Raw genomic sequence first — 16,428 nt, forward strand, 5'->3', positions numbered from 1 at the left:
TATATATGTACGCAAGTAGGATTCAATTAGCGTTGGGAACCCGTGTACCAAATTACTTGATGATGGGCCCATACGTAACAAAGACTGTTGAAAAGTTCAATATGGCGACCGACAGTGGCATCATACCACCGAAATAAGTACACACATTTGTTTTGGTTAGTGCAGGAAAGCCGCCTACCAAATTTCGAGAAGATGGGGCCATAAATAAGAAAGTTCAACATGGCGGACGTTGTTGACCGTTATGACCATTACGCGTAGAATTTCGAAATGAAACCTGCTTAACTTTTGTAAATAAGCTGTAAGGAATGAGCCTGCCAAATTTCAGCCTTCTACATATACGGGAATTTGGAGAATTAGTGATGTTGGAAAATTCATTATGGCGGCTGACAGTGGCATCATACCACCGAAATAAGTACGTACATTGGTTTCAGTTAGCTCAGGGAAGCCACCTACCAAATTTCGTGAAGATGGGGCCGTATATAAGAAAGTTCAACATGGCGGACGTTGTTGGCGTTATGACCGTTCTGCGTAGAATTTCAAAATGAAACCTGCTTAATTGTTGTAAGTAAGCTGTAAGGAATGAGCCTGCCAAATTTCAGCCTTCTACCTACACGGGAAGTTGGAGAATTAGTGACGTTGGAAAGTTCAATATGGCGGCCGACAGTGGTGTCATACCAACGAAATAAGTACAGACATCAGTTTCCGTTAAAAGTTCAATATGGCGGCCAACAGTGGCATCATACCACCGAAATAAGTACCAAATTTCAGCCTTCTACCTACACGGGAAGTTGGAGAATTAGTGACATTGGAAAGTTCAATATGGTGGCTGACAGTGGCGTCATACCACCGAAATAAGTATGTACAATGGTTTCAGTTAGCAGGGAACCGAATACCAAATTTCGTGAAGATGGTGCCATGAATAAGAAAGTTCAATATGGCGGACGTTGTTGACCATTATGACCGTTACGCATAGAATTTCGAAATGAAACCTGCTTAACTTTTTTAAGTAAGCTGTAAGGAATGGGCCTGCCAAATTTCAGCCTTCCACCTACACGGGAGGTTGGAGAATTAGTGACGTTTGGAAAATTCAATATGGCGGCCGACAATGGCGTCATACCACCGAACTAAGATACATACATCGGTTTTGGTTAGCGCAGGGAAGCCACCTACCAAATTTCATGAAGATGGGGCAATGAATAAGAAAGTTCAATATGGCGGACGTTGTTGACCGTTATGACCGTTACGCGTAGAATTTCAAAATGAAACCTGCTTAACTTTTGTAAGTAACCTGTAAGGAATGGGCCTGCCAAATTTCAGCCTTCTACCTACACGGGAAGTTGGAGAATTAGTGACGCGTTTGGAAAATTCAATATGGCGGCCGACAATGGCGTCATACCACCGAAATAAGGACTTACATCGGTTTTGGTTAGCGCAGGGAAGCCACCTACCAAATATCGTGAAGATGGGGTCAGCCTTCTACCTACACGGGAAGTTTGAAAATTGGTGACGTTGGAAAATTCAATATGGCGGCCGACAATGGTGTCATACCACCGAAATAAGTACATACATCGGGTTTTGGTTAGCAGGAAGCCGCCTACCAAATTTCGTGAAGATGGGGCCATAAATAAGAAAGTTCAACATGGCGGACGTTGTCGACCATTATCGACCGTTATGACAGTTACGTGTAGAATTTCGAAATGAAACATGCTTAACTTTTGTAAGTAAGCTGTAAGGAATAAGCCTGCCAAATTTCAGCCTTCTACCTACACGGGAAGTTGGAGAATTAGTGATGAGTCAGTGAGTGAGTCAGTGAGTGAGTGAGTGAGGGCTTTGCCTTTTATTATTATAGATATATATAGATAGATAGATAGATAGATAGATATGAGAACAACACTCATATCAATGACAAAACAATTACATTAACAATCAAGTTACGTTATTTTTAAAATTTTTCCTTTTCTTTTTCATAACTTCTTTAACACACTACTTCTCCTCTGCGAAGCGCGGGTATTCTGCTAGTCCTTGATATAGCACCACTAAACACGGTAATACTGTGCTACCCGGGAAGACAGAATATGAAGGTCAAATGTATGTTACTCTTGATGCCACTTCTCCTAACAACTTAGTAGTCCTGTTCTAAAGTCAGAAGAATACATGTTATCATGAAGGATATGGAGGCAAAATGAAACTGTCACAAGATAATATGAACAGAAAGAGAATGAGAATAAGACTGAAGAATAACATCTTGTAGTTATGATAATCGGATGTGATTAAAGCATGGGGAAGAGTCTCAGCATTAGAAAAGAGGAGGAAAGAGTAAGCATGGGATATGTCATAGAGGTGGAAGTAAAAAAGTTTCTTAATTCAATCAAGAATGACACCAAGACTACTTGTATCAGAGGTCTGATGAGTTCACCATCATGAGTGACTGAGAAGGAAATAATTTTCTTATGCTGCGCTTTAGTGCTAATCTGCAGGAGTTCAGTTTTACAGCAATTTAATTTTAAAGAATTCTGCTCCATCCAAGTTTTATTTTCACTGAAGCAAGTTGTGAGCTGCGAAAGCTGAAATAGAGTTGAGCATAGCTATGGATGATATGGCCAAGAGGAAGCATATCGATAAAGAAGAGTAGAGGACAGAGGACAGAGCCCACCTTGTGTGACTGGTGCTGAGCTGGATCTCTATAGATATTTCAAACTCTTGCCTGTCAGTCAGGTAGGACTTAAACCACTGGAGGGCAGTGCCCGGGAAACCCAGCATGTTCTCTATTCTGGACAGTATAATGTCATGTCTGACGTGTTAAATGCTGCACTGATGTCTAACAGAATTAATATGCTGGTTGTCCAGAGTCTGCTGTCATAAGCAAATCATTTGTTACCTGAAGCAGAGTACTTTCTCAGCTGTGCTGTGCCCTGAAACCAGTCTGAAAGGGTTCCATCAAATTATTAGAAGTTAACTAATTGGTTAAGTAATTGCCTGCTTTAGTTCTTATTTATCAAATCAATTCCATTATGTATATTGTGAATGCTAGGGGTCACTGTTGCCCCTTTAAACCCAACAGACAGATGCTCAGGACACAGGATAAAAGCACTAAGAAGTATTTAAATACTTTTTCTTTTATAAATAGTGCCCCTAAGCACCACAGCCACAAATAATACAAGTAAAATGCAACATTTAACACAATTCTCTCTCTGTCTTTTCTTCTCCACACCTCCCAGAAAGCTTTGACCACCTCCACCTGACTGTGGCTCACTTGCTCGGTTCGCAGCAGTCCTTTATATAGTGTCCAACCAGGAAGTGCTTCTGTTCTTCCATCCATGTGACTTGCCAGCACTTCCGGGTCAGATGTAGAACTTACATTTTCTTCAGCCTGGAAGTCCTTCTGGATCTTGGGCACCGCTATGCTGTAGTGAAGACCCCATCATGTCTTGGGGGAGGCAGTGTCTAAACATAGTTGCCTTTCCCCATCCTTCCCTTCTCAGAGTTTCCTGGCCGGGTTGAGCTGCTGGCTGTCCCTTACAACAGAAATGTGCTGACATTACTCCATCATTATGCACAGAACTGAGATATGGTGTCCCACAAGGCTCAGTACTGGCACCTTTACTGTTTTCACTTTACATTCTTCCTCTGGGATCTAACATTAGAAAATATAATGTTAATTTTCACTCATACGCAGATGACACCCAGTCATACGTTTCTTTTAGACCAAGAAAAGTCCAATGTTGTCTTTAATTAGTTGTGTTAGTTAATTAAAGGAGTGGATAGATGACACTAGTTAAACAGAGATGTTAATTACTGGAGGGCATGATGCTGATCACACTATTTTGTCATCAAACAACTCAGTTGGAATCACCATTCATTTTTCTGAATCAGCACGTAATCTAGGAGTTATCTTTGACTCTAGCATGTCATTTAAAGCGCACATTACAAAATTGTCTGAATTATGTTTCTTCCATCTTAAAAATGTTGGGAAATTACGGCATTTTCTAAATAGATTGCAACAGTGGAAAGAAATGTTGTATGAAGAAGTTAGGAGTGGCAAATGAGTATGTAAGAGTGGTACAGGAGACGTAAGACAGAAGTGAGACAGTGGTGATGCAGTGGCATAGCTAGAGTTTGTGCCACTTGGGGTGGGGCAGTGCTTCAATTTGTCCCCCTCTAACATATCTGAATATGTTAACCTATTTAAATAGAAAATTAAAATGACATATAGAGAAAAAGTAGGATACATTTTGCATAGATTTGTTCATACATAGAGAAACAGCAATCATTTTTCATATATAATTATTTATAAGCATCAACTAGACAAGAATGTAGTATAGACGCACTGATAAGCCGTGTTCTAATTATTAGTTTAATATAGTTACGCTGCAAAAGCCAGAACCAGAGCAATGTACAACTAATAGGTGGGGATGTTTTCTGCGCAGAGGAAGAACATATTTGGATTGATAATGAAACAAAATTCTAAATTCTAAATTAGTTGTTTATCTTCCTTGAAATTATTATCGGTGTAATGTTTATGTTTATTTTTGTTATTGCCTCATAAATTTCAACTGCTGTGCCTGATGCCATCACAGAAGGACAGTCTGAAAATTATTTTTGAAGCATTTGTGGATAAAATTCAGAGAATTTTACTTTTTTCATTCATGAGTGATATTTTTCTGAACCCTGCTGCTAACACGTGAATTGTACTGAGCTTTTGGCCAATAATGTGGTCCCCCAAAAATGTGCCACCCGGGACAGACTGCCCCCTCCATCTGCCCCTTGGTACGCCACTGTGGTGATGTCTGCCCTAACAGTGACAGATGCATTAAAGGTGGATGTGGGATTACATCAAGTATCAGCTCTGCACCCTTTCTTATTTGCAATGGCGATATACAGGTTGACAGAGGAGATTAGACAGGAGTCCCCATGGACTACAATGTTTTCTGATGACATTGTGATATGTAACGAGAGTAGGGTCTAGTTTGAGGAGGCACTGTAGAGGTGGAGATATGCTCTAGAGAGGAGAGAAATGAAGGTCAGTAGGACCAAGAGAGAATACTTGTGTGTGTCTGAGAGAGAGGTCAGAGGAATGGTGAGAATGCAGGGAGTAGAGGTGATGAAGGTGGATGAGTTTAAATACCTGGGGTCAACAGTACAGAGTAATGGGGAGTGCAGAAGAGAGGTGAAGAAAAGAGTGCAGGCAGAGTGGAGTGGGTGGAGAAGAGTGTCAGGAGTAATTTGTGACAGATGGGTATCAGCAAGAGTGAAAGAGAAGGTCTACAGGATGGTAGTGAGACCAGCTATGTTATACGGCTTGGAGACAGTGGCACAGGCCAAAAAAAAAGGAGAGAGAACTGGAGGTGACGGAGTTAAAGATGTTAAGATTGACATTGGGTGTGACAAGGATGGACAGGATTAGGAACGAGTACATTGAAGGGTCAGTTCAGGTTGAACGGCTTGGAGACAAAAGTAACAGAGGTGAGATTGTGTTGGTTAAGACATGTTCAGTGGAGAGATGCTGAGTATGTTGGGAAGAAGCTGCTAAGAATAGAGCTGCCAGGCAAGAGGAAAAGAAGGTATAAGAGAAGAGAATAGAAGAGAAGAGTATATGCAGGTGGTGAGTGACAGAGCAAAATGCAGAGGACACTAAGATATGGAAAAAAGATGATCCACTGTGGTGACCCCTAACAAGAGCGGCCAAAAGAAGAAGAAGAAGAAGAAGAATGATAAAGTCCTGTGTTGCACCCAATGCTACCAAAATGGCCCTCAAAACTATGAGCTGGATTAAGCAGGTTCAGTAATGTATGAATGATTTCTTTCTTTCTGCTCCAAGGATGAAATTACAGTTAGAATGGATAACATGATCAAGCTGGCAGTGATGCCAAGTGTCACAGCTGGACAGAATGAAATGTATTTTAAGAAGAAATGCATAATGCACAAGTCCTGTTCAGCAAATTTTGCTGAGGACAAATGTTCAAAAAATGTTTGCAAAGACAGACATTTAAATGCATTAGACCACAATACAATAAGAAAAAAACTGCTGATGCTTTTGAATTAAGGTAATCTGCTCCGCTATTAACAAATATTGAGTTAGTCAGAATCAAGTATGGTAATTAATCATGGTGTCACTTGAAAAATGTTGCAAGAAATTCTTATGACAGAAAACAGAAAAAAAAAACACAACCAAACCACTTGAACAGATGGTCGTCAGTATGGGGGGAGAGAGACAGGATGATTTCGGGGATGACTTTGTGGGGGGGGAGCGTTGGTTGTAATTTATAGACACACCCAAATTGCAGATTTCTCCTTGAGTCGCAGCAATGAGCACAACACAAAGTAAGATACTGTATAAAGGTGAGAGGAGGTCATTCAAGCTGTGCAGACTGGTCAAGTGTTGTCCAGCTTATACAGCACTGGTGTAGAAAACCTGAATATGGAAGACACAAACACTGCTCTAAGAATAAGAGGTATGAGAGTTATGCTTTGCAATACATAAAGCTATTTTATTTATTGAAATATTCAATAACGAGGTACTGAAATACCACTGGGCGGCATGGTGGCAGAGTGGTAGCACTGCTGCCTTGCAGTTAGGAGACCTGGGTTCACTTCCTCGGTCCTCCCTGCGTGGAGTCTGCATGTTCTCCCCGTGTCTGCGTGAGTTTCCTCCCACAGTCCAAAGACATGCAGGTTAGGTGCATTGGTGATTCTAAACTGGCCCTAGTGTGTGGGTGTGTGTGTGTGTCCTATGGTGGGCTGGTGCCCTGCACAGGATTTGTTCCCTGCCCTGTGTTGGCTGGAATTGGCTCCAGCAGACCCCCCACTGGGATTGGCTCCAGCAGACCCCCGTGACCCTGTAGTTAGGATATAGTGGGTTGGATAATGGATGGACGGATGAAATACCCCTTACTGCATTTAAAGAACAGCTTGATTTCTGACCAAGGTGCCTTCGGTGTAGTGCTTGCATTTTCTCCCCATGCTTGTATAAGTTTCCATGTAGTTTCTATATTTGCTCACATGCCTTTTAATTGATTGGTGATTGTAAAATGGCTTGAGGTTGGTGTATAAATCACTGTGCGTCATGAAGGACTGCTATTCCTCTGAGGAATTCCTTCTCAGTTTACAACTCTTCCTATGGGGTTAGGTTCTACCTTTCTATGAGCTACTTATGGAGAAGTCATGATCAAATTAAGAATTTGGTTCACACAGAAGATATTGTGAAATTAAAGCATGTTTTAATATTTAAGGTAATGGTCAAAGTCTATGGCTATATGAATGCTGATTTTGGCTAGTTTTAACATGCACAACCCACACTAAAACCCCAAAACAGTAATTCTCTGACATTTCTTTCTTTTCAGTCAGTGAATCTGAAAGTAAAAGCACTGCCTCTTCTAAACAGAAACGTATCTTTGAACATCATTCATCTTTTGGAGACACAATGTTACTGCTGCCTTCTACATCCAGAATGCTGGGATCAAAGCCCACGCCTGGTTGCTGTCTCTCTAGAATTTACATGTTCTCCGTGTGTCTATGTATGGTTTACACTAGGTAATGTTTATCCTCTCAACCTTCCAAACATTATGTGTTAAGTTAATTGCCAGTTGTAAATTGACCTAGAGAGGGTGAAATTTTGTCTTGCTATGGTCTGACATTACTTTATAGTTGCCTCCTGACTTGTACTCAGTGATGTTGATTTAAGTTACAGTATCAATTGAAACTCTGAATAAATTAACATGTTATGTCTATTTAGATCACAAAGTTAGTATCACGGTAGGTTAGATGGTTTCATACTGGCCCATTATGATTGACAGTAAATGTTAATGTGAGCATAGCCCGTAAAGGGCTGAGGCAAAGTCCAGGGTTGACTCTTGCTTTGTGCCCGTAGTGACCGGATTGTGATCTGTGACCCTAATCAAGATTAAGCAAACCTTTTTATTCTTATGCCACTGTAAAGTATATGTAGTCTGATAAGTTACAGAGTATGACTGTACAATAAAATCAAACAAAAAAAAAATTTGAAGTTTGAGTTTGAAAGGGTCAGTGTAGCCATTACCTACAGTATCTGTAGACTTCACCTAAAAATAAAGTAAATATTAAATTCTTTAATTTCTGCATTGCATATTTTGCAGATCATGTGATTGATTGAAAGTTGACAGCTACAGTATTTAAATAACAGGAAAGGGGCCTCTTCTTCTTCTTCTTCTTCTTCTTCTTCATTCTCTTGCTAGGGGTAGCCTGCCCTTTTCAGTCTCTTTTTCTTCCTCTTCTCCACATCTGCCTCTTTGCTAGGGGTAACCTTACTTTCTGAGTCTCTTCTCCCTCTTCTTCTTCTTTCTCACCTCTTCTACTTTTCTAGGGGTAGCCTATCCTTTTCAGTCTCTTTTACTTCTTATTCTTGTTCTTGTACTTCTTCTACTTTTTGTTCTTCTCCACATCTGCCTCTTTGCTAGGGGTAACGGGTAAGTTGAGTGTTCTTACAAAATGGTACAAATATGCCACTTGGAGTGGACAGACATGTTTGCATATGTTGTGCCCTGCCAATTCTATATGCAGAACATCATAAATGGGGCCAGCAAGCCAGTTAACCTTCTTTAAACCCATTTGATACATCAGAATCTGGGTTGCTGGTGACTGTTTACCTGGAAAGGTAATTAGAGGTTGAAAACATCTGCTTAGTCTTTACATATAAAATGGGACTTAGAGGTGAAGTGTAACAAGGGACCACCAAAGGTTATTGTCCAAAAACAGCTGAAATTTCTGTTTTTGCCAGTGAGTCAAGTGTTTACCATGGCTGTGAATCCAATAAATCATCATAAATGACCGGTGCATTTTGAATCTGGATATTGAAGCCTTACTCTGTTTAATTTAATGCTAGCAATGTTCTGAGGTCAATAGGAAGCTACTATTTTTCAGCCACACTCCTTCAATGTTTCAACTGGTGTGTACCCACTTCAACTCCACCCACTGTTAAAATTCTACTTTAAAGATATTCAATTTATGGACAACTATGCTGATGCCAATTGTCAGAGAAAAAGCATGTTTCTTCTTAATTTCAGCTGGCTCAGCCACTTTTGTGTCTGCTCTGCAGTGAAGCTGTGCGCATAAGGGCATGGAGTTCATTATAAGTGGAGGGCAAGCAGACCAGCCACAATGTGTGCAAAAGATGAACACAATCTCGGTTACAATAGTTTTCACTATGACATAGATAATACAACACATAAATCTCCCTTTAATGTTTACTTAGTCTGCTTAAAAAAGAAACACTCAGACAGTGTAAACCTTATACAAAGTTAAACAATGCAAAGGTCATTAACCTATTGATTAGTCACTTAAAGCTGCTATGTGTGAACAATATCACTCAGCAATAATATTTTCAAAACTGCTAAAGCAAGAGAAAACTTGCTTTAAAATCCTGAACATTTGCTTTATGGAGATGAGGACCTTGAAGCTGAACAGGATATGGTACAATGCATGTTTAGCTATCAGACTTATTATACTGTATCTGACTTGTTGCACCTATGGAGGCAGGAGCAAACACGGAGTGGCTCCCCAGCACCAGCTCTTCAATGGGCAAGAAGAGACCGGAGGTATGCTGCACAATGAGGTATGCAGCTGACAATTGGGATCAAAATTAAATTGCAGATCATGGTAACTCAACAAAAAGTAGAGATGTGACTGTAAAATAGCCCAAAAATTGTTTTATTGGTTCATTCACTTGTTCAAAAGCATTATCGATAAATAGACAGATGGTCATATGCAAGTATGCAGAAAGATCAGTGACAAATTCAAAAAGGTAAGAAAGGAATAAGCAGAGGTACAAACAACAGGAAATTTAAGATTGTACTAAAACACTAGACAAAACCTGAGAAATCCAAAAAATGATACCTATGTCAATTAAAAGCAGAAACTGCTAAACAAGAGGAGATCTAGATTGGCTATTGGCTGAACTTTCCATACCTCTTAACCATTCATACAACACCAGCTCTGCCAGACAACACACTGTTGTCTGTCACAGAAAGAGGCGAGCGCAACTGTGCTGGAAGGTCTGCACGCAGTCGCTAAATTTGACTTGTCTAGTGATTTTCAGTCATGTCCAGTGATGAGATCAACAACTGCAGTTGGCAAGTTTGACATCAAGGAGTGATAAATACAAAGTACAAATCCACAGAAAAAATCTGAAACCTACAACTTCTTGGACCTTCCACTGTAATTCTTAAACCTAGGTTCAGGTGGGGTTTCTTGTCCACTTGTTGAGTATCCTTTCTTCACCTCCTGAATTTTATCCAACCCTGGATGCTTCATCTTGCCAGTGAACTCTTGCCACAAATGTCCTCCCCAAACCTGAGCTCATTTCTTCTCTTGTTTAAGGTGGATTTAACACATTCCAATGGTCACTCCTGGCCAAGTCTCAGAATCTCTTCCAGGCAATCCAAATGTCAGTGATTCCACAGGCCACTAGATGTCAGAGCTGCTTGATCCTTCTTAGAGAAACAGGCCCTGAAGGGCATGAGAGAGATAAAATCCCCTAGAATTCAAAACAGGGGAGTGCACTGTCCAGGGTTGGGAATGCAGGGACTGAATTGCCCCCTTAATGATGCCAAGCAGTGTGGCATTTTAATGTTGTGAAAGTGTACCAAGAGCCACTGGGCGGAGCTGAGTGCCTCTTGCACAATTATGGCTGTATTAGCTGGAAGTGATTCTAAAGAGTGGCTGAAAGTTAACTGTGTTAATGTCACTTTGGAGTTCTATTCATTTCTGAACTTGAAATATGTAGTTATAAAATTGATATACACTAGCTGTAAAAATCCCGGAATCCTAGAAACTGTTGAAATCTTTATAAAAAAAACTGAAATGCAGACTCGGCATTCTCTCTTGTTTGTCTTTGCTCAGCGGTTTCACTTTGGCGATGGATTCGCTTTCTTTCAGCTTCATGCTGTAGCCTCGTACATCTTTCTTCTTCCGAATCGTTAACTTGGAGCTGTCTTGCCAGCTCTTTGAGCTTCAAGCTGTAGCCTCGCACTTCGGGACCATACAGACAGATTATAAGCGAAAGTCTTGATGCGGTTTGCATATATAAAGCAAGAAATCCACAAAGGCAGAAAATTAATCACATATCTTAAAATAGTTTTTTATTCCTGAGCTTTTCACACCTATCAGGTGTCATCATCAGAGGAAAATGATTAGACATACAGGAATCAAAGGCAATATACAGTAAATGAGAGAGGGGGGCTAGGTGGGTGTAAAAGGGTTGGATTAATAAGGTTGAGTTTGGAAGGTGTTGGTCTTAAAGTATTTTTTATTATTTGGATGATTCTTCTTTTTAAGCCTGTATATGCTGGGTTCATGTCCAATTTGTCTGTTAATGGCATTTTCATTATAGAGCCACAATTCAGCCAACTCTCTAGGACTCTTAGTATTTGCTGTGAATCTTATTTGCACTTTTTAGTTTGAAATGGTATGTGTGTATAACAGAGACAGTGAGACATTCCTTCTGACAGCATTGCAATGTTTCTGTATATGGGTTGTGAGTGTTTTAGATGTTTTTTCCATGTATACAGCTGGACATGCACTACGTGGTATAATGTATACTACTTTTCATATCTCAGCTGAAAATTTCTTGCTTTTGGCATTACAAAGAACTGTCCGTAAAGTGTTTCCTAGTTAATGTACTACTTTAAAGCCTGTTCTGGAAAGAATATGTGCTGGAGTTTCTAATATGCCACAGTGATAAGAAAGACTGTACCAAGTATAATGGGAGATTGGGTTGGTGCCAATTGTTGGCTGAGGTCTGGGGCGTCTACTATGTAAGCATTGTTTGATAAATGTTTTAGAGTAGCCGTTAAATGTAAACAGATGGAACAGATAATGTCTTTCAATCTTTTTAGTTTTATTTGTATTACAGTGTGTGTATCATTTTAAACAATGCCTTAACAAAACTCAGTTTATGCGATAAGGGCTGATTACTGCCAAATAGTTTGTCAAAATAACATTCTTTACGATAAACACTTGTAATCAAAGTGCCGTTGTTACCTCTTGTAATGGAGATGTCCTATACTGTATATATATATATATATATATATATATATATTGTGGAAGACTGCCGGCCTCCCAGGCCGTCCGCACCCCAGGCGACAGGAGGAGCTCTCCCGACAGCGGGATCGTGCCCGAGGTCCAGCAGGGCCTTATGGACTCTGTGGTGTTTATACACAGCCCTGCTGGATACCTTGGGGGCCACCAGGAGTCGCTGTGGGGGGACTTATGGGCTCTGTTGTGCCTTATAACCCGGGAGTACGTCACGGTCACGTGACAGGAAGGAATAAGGAACTGTGGACTGCTGGGACAGGAACACCTCCGGGTCAGGGGCTATAAAAGGACCGTGCCTCAGTCCAGACACTGAGCTGTGCTGGGTGGGAGAGGAGCAAGGTGTCTGGGCGAGGAGGAGAGGTTACTGAGTTTATTTGTTGTGAGATTTATGAGTAGTGTGGGAGGTGCTTGGTGCACTGTGAAAAAAGAAAATAAAACGGTCGTAGACTTTTACCTGGTGTTTGGAGTCATACCTGAGGGTTCAAGGGTGCACTACTGCCCCCTACTGCCACACTGGCGTAGTCGGCAGGATTCTCTGGCCGTCTGTTGGCAGGGGACCTGCGCTAAAAATAAATTTTGTGTGGGCAGGCAACCCTCAGTGGGTTCCACATCTTTTTACGGAGGTGCAAACACCACCCGCTACAGAAGAAGCTACAACTGTGAGCGTTGGTCCAATCCGGAGTAATGGGGAAAAAGACCGGGAAAAAGAAGGTCAGTCCCAGCTGGCTGCAGGGCCTGACGGGCAACGAGGAGTCCTGGACCTACCTGACCGGGAGCGAGGAAGACAGAGCGCTGATACGGGCCAAACAAGCCCGGGCCGCGCTGGGACCCGGACACGGACAAATGCCGGCGCATCGTACTCCTTAGACGGTCCGGGGGTGCCGCATTCCGCTACGGAGGCGGCTGCAGGTAAACCGCCCGACGTCCCGTCTTTGTTTTTATCCTGTTTTGCAGATGTCCGCCGGGAGGATTGCAGCGGCGTCTTGGATGACGGCCTCATGCCTCGGCAAAATGGCCGCGGCTCCCAGAAGACAAGCCGTGACGCAAGACGGCTAGAGACAGCCGCGGTCGGCGACAACAGACTGCTCACCCGCGGTGGATGTCGGGACGGTGGAGGAAACCCGGAGTCCGCCGACGAGGCCGGTCGTCCCCTAACGGGTCCGAGCCTCCTGGAAGGGGAGGGGAAGACGGGCGAAGCGCCGCCGAAACAAAAAGCCTCCGACAAAGAGGGACGGCTTGGGGCTGACGGGTCTGCCGCGGAAAAGAAAAAGGCAGATCTCAGCCGGCTTGTAGTAGCCAGCCGTCCCTCTGAGGACTCCAACTCCCAGGAGCCTTTGCGCGACCCAGCGGAACACGTGCCTGGAGGCGACGTGCTCATTGGTTCCCGGCCGGAAGGTAAGCACAACGCGGAAGCGAAAATGCAGCCGGCCGTAATAACTAACTGTTTGGACTTACGGGGTCTCGAGAAATACCTCGAGCCCCTGCACCGTTTCTTGCAGGGTGTCGAAGACCTAAAGGAACGAGTGGAGGAACTAGGAGCAACGGCAGCAGCACCTGTAAAGGCACTGAAGGATTTCGTGCAGCGGCTGCGCCGGGAAGCTCCGGAGATGATCGCGCGGAGTACAGGTGAGTCCCTCCCGTGTCGAGAGTAAGGGGACACAGTGCGATCGGGCACCGCTGAGAATGAGTAGCGCGTGCCAAAGCACTGTGTGCCCGACAAGAGACTGGGGCACGATGACCGAATGGTCGGGGACTGGAGCAAACAGCCCGGGGCATGCGCGTGGCGTGGCTTTCCGGAGCAGTACGGCTCACCAGGACTCGACCGGTCTTAAGTGCGGGTAGCGCCGGTGGTAGGAGTGCGGGAGCGCCGCTCGTGCGGTGCAGCTGAATAGTGCTGTTCATCGGTGCGGGACGGTGCTAATGACGCCGACTCCCAGTAAGCGGAAGGTAACGGGTGTGCAGACAGCACAGAGGCTCTCCTCTTCCCATGGAGGGCCTCAGGCTGAGCGCAAGCCCACATTGCGGAGATCCCCAAAAGGAATGGTGGGTCTCCCAACATGATGGAAAGAAGGCTTGAGGGCGCCAGGCGCCATGATGACTTCCTGGCAGGTGAAGGGGCGGAGACGACGCTGACGGAGTTCCCGAGATGTTTTTGGTCCCGCAGAGGGGAGCAACCAGGAGGACTTCGTCGGTGCTATAATTGCCGGCAACCGGGCCACGAGAGGCGCCATTGTCCCCGGGGAGACAGGAAGTACACCGTCCCTCCAAGGTTCGCTCGAGGACAGGGACAACGCATTCAAGGCCCGGATGACGCCTCCTCCTGGAGGAGGACGTCCCTCTCGGGGCCGGACGCTCCGCCCCAGAAGTCGTCACTAAGGGGGGGGAAGTGTGGAAGACTGCCGGCTTCCCAGGCCGGTCCGCACCCCCAGGCCGACAGGAGGAGCTCTCCGACAGCGGGATCGTGCCCCGAGGTCCAGCAGGGCCTTATGGACTCTGTGGTGTTTATACACAGCCCTGCTGGATACCTTGGGGGCCACCAGGAGTCGCTGTGGGGGGACTTATGGGCTCTGTTGTGCCTTATAACCCGGGAGTACGTCACGGTCACGTGACAGGAAGGAATAAGGAACTGTGGACTGCTGGGACAGGAACACCTCCGGGTCAGGGGCTATAAAAGGACCGTGCCTCAGTCCAGACACTGAGCTGTGCTGGGTGGGAGAGGAGCAAGGTGTCTGGGCGAGGAGGAGAGGTTACTGAGTTTATTTGTTGTGAGATTTATGAGTAGTGTGGGAGGTGCTTGGTGCACTGTGAAAAAAGAAAATAAAACGGTCGTAGACTTTTACCTGGTGTTTGGAGTCATACCTGAGGGTTCAAGGGTGCACTACTGCCCCCTACTGCCACAATATATATATATACAGTATATATATACATTTATATATATATATATATACACTAGCAAAATACCCGCGCTTCACAACAGCGAAGTACTGCATTAAAATTTTTATTAAGAAGAAAATTAAACCTTTTTAAACTGAGGGAAAATATGCCAATAATTATTTGTTAAGGATCTCTTTGTATACCATGTTGTCAGTTCGGCCCTCCGGTTGTAACATGACCAAGCTGTGTGCTGAGCTTACTCTTTAATCGGTTTCAGTTTCATGGTTTGTTTCAATTACATCAGTATTTGCAGGATTTGTTGTGTTGAAGTGACATTCGGCATCTGTCAAGCGTTGTAAGCACACAACCGGTTTCATCGATAAAATCACATCCAGCTTTTGAGAGTTTAAACATTCATAAACATCAAAGTGTCCACTACTGAAATCGTCACCTGTGAATCTAAGATGTTTAGGAGGTATTGGCGGTTGTTGAAAGGTGTAAAATATTTGGCCATTTTGGTACACTTGAAAGTGACAACTGAACAATTCAGCAGCAGCCATCAACTCACATGCAGAACCATAGGTGAAGGGCTTAAGCATTTCACTCTTCTAGTGCTCCTGTGTAGTATAATTATCTCCTGTACCGTCATCAGTCCACACCTTAAACCTGTCCCAGTCATTCAATACATAAGACACAATGTTCCTCCGGATATCAAGAGTGAGCCTGATATGGCCGTCCAATATGTAACAAAGAGAATGGAAAAAGTAGGTGCCATCTCCGGGCATGGAAACCACTCGGTAAGTGACAGTTCTTTGATCGATAGTGATCACCTCGATAGACATGGTAATGGGGGTTGGAATGATAAAGGAAATGGGTACCTGAGAAATCTAAAGTAAGTCTGAAATACCTATACAATAACTATAATTGTAATAAACAAACAATAAAACAGCGGAGAAGCCGTGGATTAAACAAAAAGGCTGTAGTTATCAGTAGGGAGACGTCAATCCCGTGGCGAAGCAAGGAAAGGAATGTAGAGACCGGAGCGACGGACGGTCTTATATAGGCAGGCAGCCAACAATGTGGGAGGCGTTGGGATGGGGGACCCAACGCCACCTCACACGGTGGCCGAGCTGCAGGCTATTGACGTATATATGTACATAAGTAGGATTCAGTTAGCGTTGGGTACCAAATTTCTTGAAGATGGGCCCATAAGTAACAAAGACTGTTGAAAAGTTCAATATGGCGGCCAACAGTGGCAGCATACCACCGAAATAAGTACGTACATTGGTTTCGGTTAGTGCAAGGAAGCCGCCTACCAAATTTCGAGAAGATGGGGCCATAAATAAGAAAGTTCAACATGGCGGACATTGTTGACCGTTATGACCATTACGCGTAGAATTTCGAAATGAAACCTGCTTACCTTTTGCAAGTAAGCTGTAAGGAATGAGCCTGCCAAATTTCAGCCTTCTACTTACACGGGAAGTTGCA

The sequence above is a fragment of the Polypterus senegalus genome, chromosome 17, assembly GCF_016835505.1.
Source record: "Polypterus senegalus isolate Bchr_013 chromosome 17, ASM1683550v1, whole genome shotgun sequence".
Taxonomy (NCBI): Eukaryota; Metazoa; Chordata; class Cladistia; order Polypteriformes; family Polypteridae; genus Polypterus; species Polypterus senegalus.